Genomic DNA, 7,562 nt, shown 5'->3' with positions numbered 1-7,562 from the left:
ACTCTTTGAGCAGTTCAGTTCTTTCATCTTTTCCTTGCTGTACTCTTAGACAACGTGAACACCGTGATCATGCTATTGCACTGTTCAGCTTGCCCTTTGTTTTGTTAAAATATGACAGGCAAATTAGAGTTGCTCCATTTAATGTAGATACATATACCTTTTCTCTCTTCCTTGTTCCTCAGTACTCTAAAAAGGATTACATCCAATGTTAGTCCTATTTAGGGTAGCCTCATTGAAATGAATGGGACTTCAGTTAAAGTAAAATTGGATACAGCCCAACAACAACAATCTCCATACTTGTGTAATGAATGCAATTAGCTATTAGTAAGGGAGATGGTGGTATTGTGATTGTGTACAAAAATTCACGGACATGATTTCTTCACTGTAGTAAAATACATGTGGATTACTTGCTCCATCAATGATTAATAACAATACCAATGAGTTTATTCACATTAGATTATTTCTTAAAATATTGCAAACTGTGGTCCTGACATTTTGTTCTGGTCTTGGACCACAGAGTTTTGCTTAGCATGGCTCATCTTGTGGGTCATGTTACTTGAGATGGCTTCTTCCAATGTCAGAGTCACATGGAAGGAGCCATGGCTTTTGCCTGATGCCCAGGGTTCCTCCTAACAGATATTACCAGCAGTACCAGAATAAATCTGTTACTCTTGCTGCAATAGACTAATATGGCTACCTGTGTTACTCTGTTGGACTAACTATTGGCATGTAAGCCAAACATATGAAAGCAACCCGTATGGCAGGGCAGAATTTCAGGACTGGAGTCCCAATCCAGACCTCTGGGGTGGGGAGTCTCCAGATGGACAGACTGGGATCCCAATCCAGACCTCGGGGGACGTTTTCTTCTGAACACTGATTTGCTGCTTTTTCAGCTTTTTTTTCCAGTTTCTGCCCATTTTAAAAGACTGAAATGGTTCTCCTACACTTAATTACTGGCAGTAAGAGCTTTAAGTTAAAACATGCTGCCCTGATCCTTTTGTTTTCGGCCTTCAGACTCATCCACTAGTGGAATTCAGCCCCTGAAAGCCTCCCTAAAATGGGATTTGGCCACGGGACTGAAAGAAGTTCTGCAGCCCTGTCGCACACATGAACATGAGAGAATAGTTTACCATAGTATGTTAATAAGGAAACTTTTATCTGGAAAGAAAGGCTGATTTAACTAGCCATCAGTTGGGCATTGGTTATACCTAATCTGATTGAATCTTGTACTCAGTTGCACTCTGCATAGTAATGTGACACACCCAATGATGTCTTTTGTATTTCCTTTGACTTTTGATCCCATTTTGTTTTTAAAATCCACTCTGCCTTTGGAAAGATCACTTCTTGTGTCTGCTGACGTGGACTCTAGCCCATGAAAGCTTACACCAAAACATATTTCTAAAAGGGTACCTGTGTTAGACTGTTGCAGTAAAAACAAAGTATTGTGGTGCAATTTTTTTCTGGCATAAACCATTGTGGACAGTGTCCTCTTCATTGAATGTATGAAGTGTTATATATGATATGGGCGTGGGAAGAAATAAACTGTGTTGTCAGAGGGAATTGAAATGCAAAAAAGTACAGGCTATGATGATTGCCTTAACAGTTGTCACTCACAAAAGTCACGAGGAGTCAGAAGCGACTGAATGAATAAACAACAACTGCAGTGGTGAGTTATTTAACATATGTAAAGATGCCACAAGGCACAATCTATTTGTTACTCCTTAAAGTGCTTATATTAAAAATGTTAAAAAGTCTTCAGAGTGAGCATTTCCTTACAGCCAAGACAACACTTTAAAAATAAATAAATACTGATTGTTTTAATAGTCAGATTGTTTTGTTAGTTTGCATCCAGACTAACAAAACCAGCGTGGTGTAGTGGCTAAAGTGTTGGACTGTGAGTCGAGAGATCCGGGTTCTAGTCCCCACTCAGCCATGGAAACCCACTGGGTGTCTTTGAGCCAGTCACAGACTCTCAGCCCACCCTACCTCGCAGGGTTATGTACACTGCCTTGGGTTCCATGGAGGAAAAAAGGCGGGATATAAATGCAAAAATAAATAAATAAACCTCAAAGTACTCAATTACATGTCAATGAAGAACCTGCTTTAAAAAACCTCTATAGACTTTAAATAGTATACTTTTTCAGTCTGCCATACAAATCTCATCCCTAACTACTATAATTCTTAGAACGTCAACCCTCAGAAACTTGTAAAGCTGTTAAATCAGGAAGTTTTCTATTTCACTGGCTCCATTCAGAGAAAAAGTTCTGACATTGGGGACGTATTTGATACATTCCTTCCTGCACCTAGTACACCCAGTTAAAAGTTTCTGTATAAAACAGGCCTCATAGGAAAGTCAGCACAACATTGGCATGAAAGATTTAACCATTTAATCAAGATTTGGCATTCATTGCCATTAGATGGCAGTGGTGGGCCATTTAAACTCATGTTTTTATAAGAGCAGTTACCTAGTTAAATGCTGCTGAGTTTAATTTAAATTAGGCTGCAAACTAGAGGATTTAGGTAGTAAACATGCTTATGATTGCGCTGCACCTCCATGGACTTATGATTATGGCCTCAGGTACTGAACTCAGTGGGATGTGCCCCTGAATAAATATTCATAGGATTAGTCTGCATAACAATGAACTGGGAACAGAAATCCAGCATGCAGTTTCCCAGGGGTACTGGGATGGGGGAACTCAGCGAACACGTCAAACACAATGATCCATGGACTTCAACAGGGTAACCCTATAAGAGGTGCCATAGTTTGATAGCTCACTACTTCCCTACCAAACAGTTTCCTGAGTCGTCTGAATCCAAGTCACAAAGATTGCAGCTTTAAATTCTTTATTTTAGGCAACTTAGTTAAGGCAGGCATGCCTTTATTCTTCTACAAATAAGTGGTCTTTAGGATAATAATGGCTGCTTGGCATAGAATAGGTACAGCATTCATTTCATCATTACAGCTATGATAAACTGCAGCTGCTGTATTATTGCCTGCCATGCATCTGGTAAAGACACAGACTCAAAGCTTTTATAAGGGGCTAAATCACCCAGGATCCACTGATTTAGCTGGAAAAAACACTTAAGGGTGTATGTGGAATAGCAGCAAAAACCATCAGGAGTATTTCTTTATTGATGCTACTTTGATCTTGGTTTTAAAGGCTACTAGCATTGATGCTCTGTTTGTATTAATTATTACTAAAAAATACAGAGTTTAGCAAACAAAAATAAAACAAAAAGATTGCCTATTTTAAGCTCTTGAGATTAATAACGGCAGCATCAGAGACTTCATGTACAGAATTATTGATTTTAGCCCTGCTGGTTCAAAGATACAAGGTTACATAATTAAAGACAAATAAGTGCAAATGGGTCATTTCCCCCCATAAACAGCTTCAGGTGCTGTCTTTAGAACATCCTTGCTGTTCCTGTAATCAAGCTTAATTGGAAAATTAAGGAAGTGAGCCGCAACAATCTATGAAAAGGGTTTATAGGAGTCCTCATCCAGCAGGAGGAAAGGTGTTTAAGAAATTTCATCTTATAGAGGGAAAGAAAAAGTGAGTTATACCTATAATGGGTTTTTGAAAATTGGATTATTAAATATATATGGTCTTCTCTATTGGCTTAAAGGTTTGTAAAAAATATCAGTATAATATTGTTGATGTTGTATCAGGAAAATACACTTTGGGCCAAAGCAGCAGGATTTCTGTATCCTAGTTACTGGCTGGATTTTTTTCCTTGACTCAAGAGTATAGTTGGTAAAACTACACTAGGTCAATCTGGATTTGGAATCAACTGCCAAAAAAGGTGGTGGGCTCTCTGTCACTGGAGGTATTGAACCAGAGACTGGACAGCCAGCAGTCAGGGATGCTTTAAACTGGATTTCTACCCTGAGCAGGGTGTTGGACACAAGGGGTAGTATCCATTATTAGAGCAGATCCATTGAAATGAATGAGACTGAAGTTAATCAAGGCTTACTTGTCCCATTCATTTCAATAGATCTACTCTACATAGGACTAACATTGGATACTACCCATTGACCTAAATAGCTTCTTTCAACTTCAATGATTTTATGATTCCGTTGTTTGGGTATGATCTTGGTTCAAGGGAAAACTGTTTCTCTTTGCCAGAAGAGAGAAAACCATATGCACTTTTGTTAAGAGCTCTGGCTCATTATTATTATTATTATTATTATTATTATTATTAACTTCATCACATTGTCACATTTGTGAACCACCCAGGGAACTTAGGCTATTGGACGGTATAAAAATGCAACAAATAAATAAATTTTCTGGATTTTGTAAGGGAAGCTTGTAGTAGTTCTTATAGTTCTTCTAGACAGCAATAATGCTTCTTTTTTTATGAACTCTTGAGACGCATGGTGTCCACTGAGACTTTGGATTCTTTCCATTTTCACAACTTAACTGAAAGCACAGAACATGTATATATCAGATCAGTGACAGGGGAATGTGTACACTAGCTTCATAATGATGGGCCATCTTGGGGTGGTATCTCTACCATATCCTGGAACCATGTTGGAGCCAGAGCCATGTTGCAGCCTGGAGCAATCATTTTCCAAGTCTGAATGCATGTAGAGGCAGTGCCACTGCTGGATTATTCTATCTCTCCCCCCTCCCCCCAAAAAGGGGGATTTCAGAGGGGTATTGGAACAAACTTGATTTTTTTAAAACAAAATGGAAAGAATCCAAAGCCTTGGTAAGGCACCATACCCAACTGTAAGTTAACCTAGGTATATGTAATTGAAACAAATGCATATTCCCCTGTCTGTCCTATATCTTGAATTTTAGATTATAAGCCCTCCAGGCTGTTGCCTTGTAGTTTATAAAAAAAGTTATAAATAAATAAACAATGCCATGGCTGCTGTCCTAGGTATGCACATTTCTGGGCATAGAATCAGGATACATGGCTTGTAAAGTATGCTAGATTGTTGTAACCAGATTTGTGTGGGGCAGAACTCAGCAAACTGGAGAAGGCACTCTCATGAGTAGAAGAAGGGAGGCAATTTTTGCCATGTTCCCTCTTTTCCTGCAGTCCCTCTGTCATCAGAAATCTGTTCTGGAGGGTTGGAGTTCCTTTGGAACAGTGTGGAAAGTGACACTGACAGCAGTAGGAAAGGGAAGTTGACAAAAATTGCCCCTCCTTCCACTCACAGGTGAATCCAGTCAGAAGAGTGGGAATGTCTGCTAGATCCAACTCTCTCCTGCAAATGGAAAGAGCCCCTTCATTCATGGAACAGCAGGTCTGGATCCAACTCAGTGTCTAGATCTAACAGATACCTTAAGGTAACTAGCAAATAAGGGCACAATTCTATGGATGTTTAGACAGAAAAACATCCTACAGACAGAAAAAACATCCTACAACTCCAAGCATGCAGGACTTCTTTCTGTCTAAACATCTATAGGATTGTGCCTTAAGAAGATGATTTTTAATATATACCATCAAGTTTATTTCTATCACCAGGTTCTACTAGCACTGTAAAGACTGATCCCTTTGCTTGGAAACCAGAAGATGTCTTCTCAAAGCTCTGATAGTATTCCGTCATTGGAAGACATAATGGAAAAGGGATTTCTTATGTGTGCTTCCAACTATAGCATCTCCTCAGGTAGCAGTTCTTTCCTGGGCATGAACAGCCTTCCCAAATCTGATGCATGGGACAGTGCAAGCAACATGCCAAATGTGACAAAAGACAACTCTCTAAAGGTAACTGAATCACCTTTGAATAGTGTGAAGGGTGACCTGCAAGTTTCGTGTGATGGTGCTACATCGTTCTGCAAAACTCCAATTCAGCCATGTGCCTTTGACTTGTCAAATTTGAGTTCTACAAATAATAGCAAAGGCAATTCCACAGTGGATGTGTTCTGTGATACCAAATCTTCTACTCCATGCAAGGAAGATAATCCCTCTAAACTAACGGAGAACATGCTGTTAAAGAGCTCTGAAATGAATGATACTGCTGTCTTCAAGAAGCCACCACCACCACCAATGTGGGAGATCTCTGGAATACAAGCCACTCTAGACAACACCCTTTCTCTAGAAGCAAGTTTAGAAGAAATTGGATTGCTGGGCTCTATGAAAATTGATACCCCATCTCTGGAGATGTCACACTTTTCTATTCCTCTGGCTGGTAGTGGTATGTCTGTTAGAAGGCAGCAGGCTACGACTCTTTGATCCAAAATTCTTTTGATGCAACCCAACTTAAAGCTCTGGTCCATCAATTAAGTCACTTTCTTGCAGTCCCTTCATGTGCTGATGAGTGAATCAAAATACAAATGAACAAGCCACACAAGGCATTGTGCTACATGGATCAAGACATTAAATCATCTGAGAAGACAGGCACCTGGACAATTCTATCTGTTGAAGGAAACTCTGGAGGCCTCTTCAAGGCTTATGGATAATCTAATTGGTAATGATCAGCCCTACTTCAGGGTTAAGAGCAATTTAGCTGAATATTTTAAAAGGACTCTGTTGCTTAGATTCAACATGTTCCAGATTCAAAATGTGGTTACTATACATTATTGTCTAGAACTTGCAATACAGTTAGTGTGAAGGACTGAAATGGAGGTTGCAATCTATGGACAGCAATCTGTGAAATAGGTTGGTGCAATTGAACAGCAAAACAAGGCTGCATTATTTACTTGCACAGAATGATTTGTATCCTTCAATGTCAGACTTATGTGTCTTATAGAAATAAAAATAGAGACTAACTCTGTCTTGGGTTTAACTGTCAATGACCTGCTGTTCCACCAACTGGCCAGAGTGTTGGATGCCAATGAGTTCTCTATGCTGTTGCCATTAGAAATCACTGAGGCTAGAAACAGGAATCTCTGCTGTGTGAGCCCTCAGTGCTATGGTTTTGAGTGTCTTCTAGGGCAGTAAAAAATTCACAGGCTCTGGACTAGCTTCACTTATGCAGACTAGCCATTGGAGGGTCCTCTAGCCAGAAAGGCTGCAAAAGGCTTCCTGATTAGGTGGCAATTCTGCCCAAGCAACAACGCTCTTCTTCAGTCTGGGATTTGTTTGGCTCTGAGTCTCTAGCCCTACTCCTAGCTTCTCAGAGTCAGAGCTGAACCATACGCAGCTATGACAACTGCCGGTTTCAGAGTCGAAAGAACAGCACCAGTTCACTTGCTAGAGGAATAGAGTATCAAAATAATAAGCCTCTAGCTCTAGATTCTAAGATCATAGCAGGCTATAAGCACCTTAATCTATTCTGGTGTTCAGGGTCTAAAGACAAAATGTAAAAGCATGAAGCGGAACACAATGCAAGAGGGTTTATTTTTCAAGTCACCATCTAAACTAAGGTACAAACGCCCATCTTAAAATTGTCCACAAAGCCCAATTTTACATTGGAACAGCCTCGCAACAAGTTCTACTGCTTTTTCAACCATATTTTGACAAAAGCAATGATAGATAACATTTGAAAGTACCACAAAGGAGGATTTGCTTACAATGTGAATAGAAAGGAAGAGCAGAAGTTGGTTTATTAATGATGACTTGCTCGAAATGTAAGTCAAAGACTTTGCTCTGTATGAAATTCAGCACTC

This window comes from Elgaria multicarinata, chromosome 1 (genome assembly GCF_023053635.1).
Source record: "Elgaria multicarinata webbii isolate HBS135686 ecotype San Diego chromosome 1, rElgMul1.1.pri, whole genome shotgun sequence".
NCBI lineage: Eukaryota > Metazoa > Chordata > Lepidosauria > Squamata > Anguidae > Elgaria > Elgaria multicarinata.
This window is presented reverse-complemented; position numbering follows the sequence as displayed.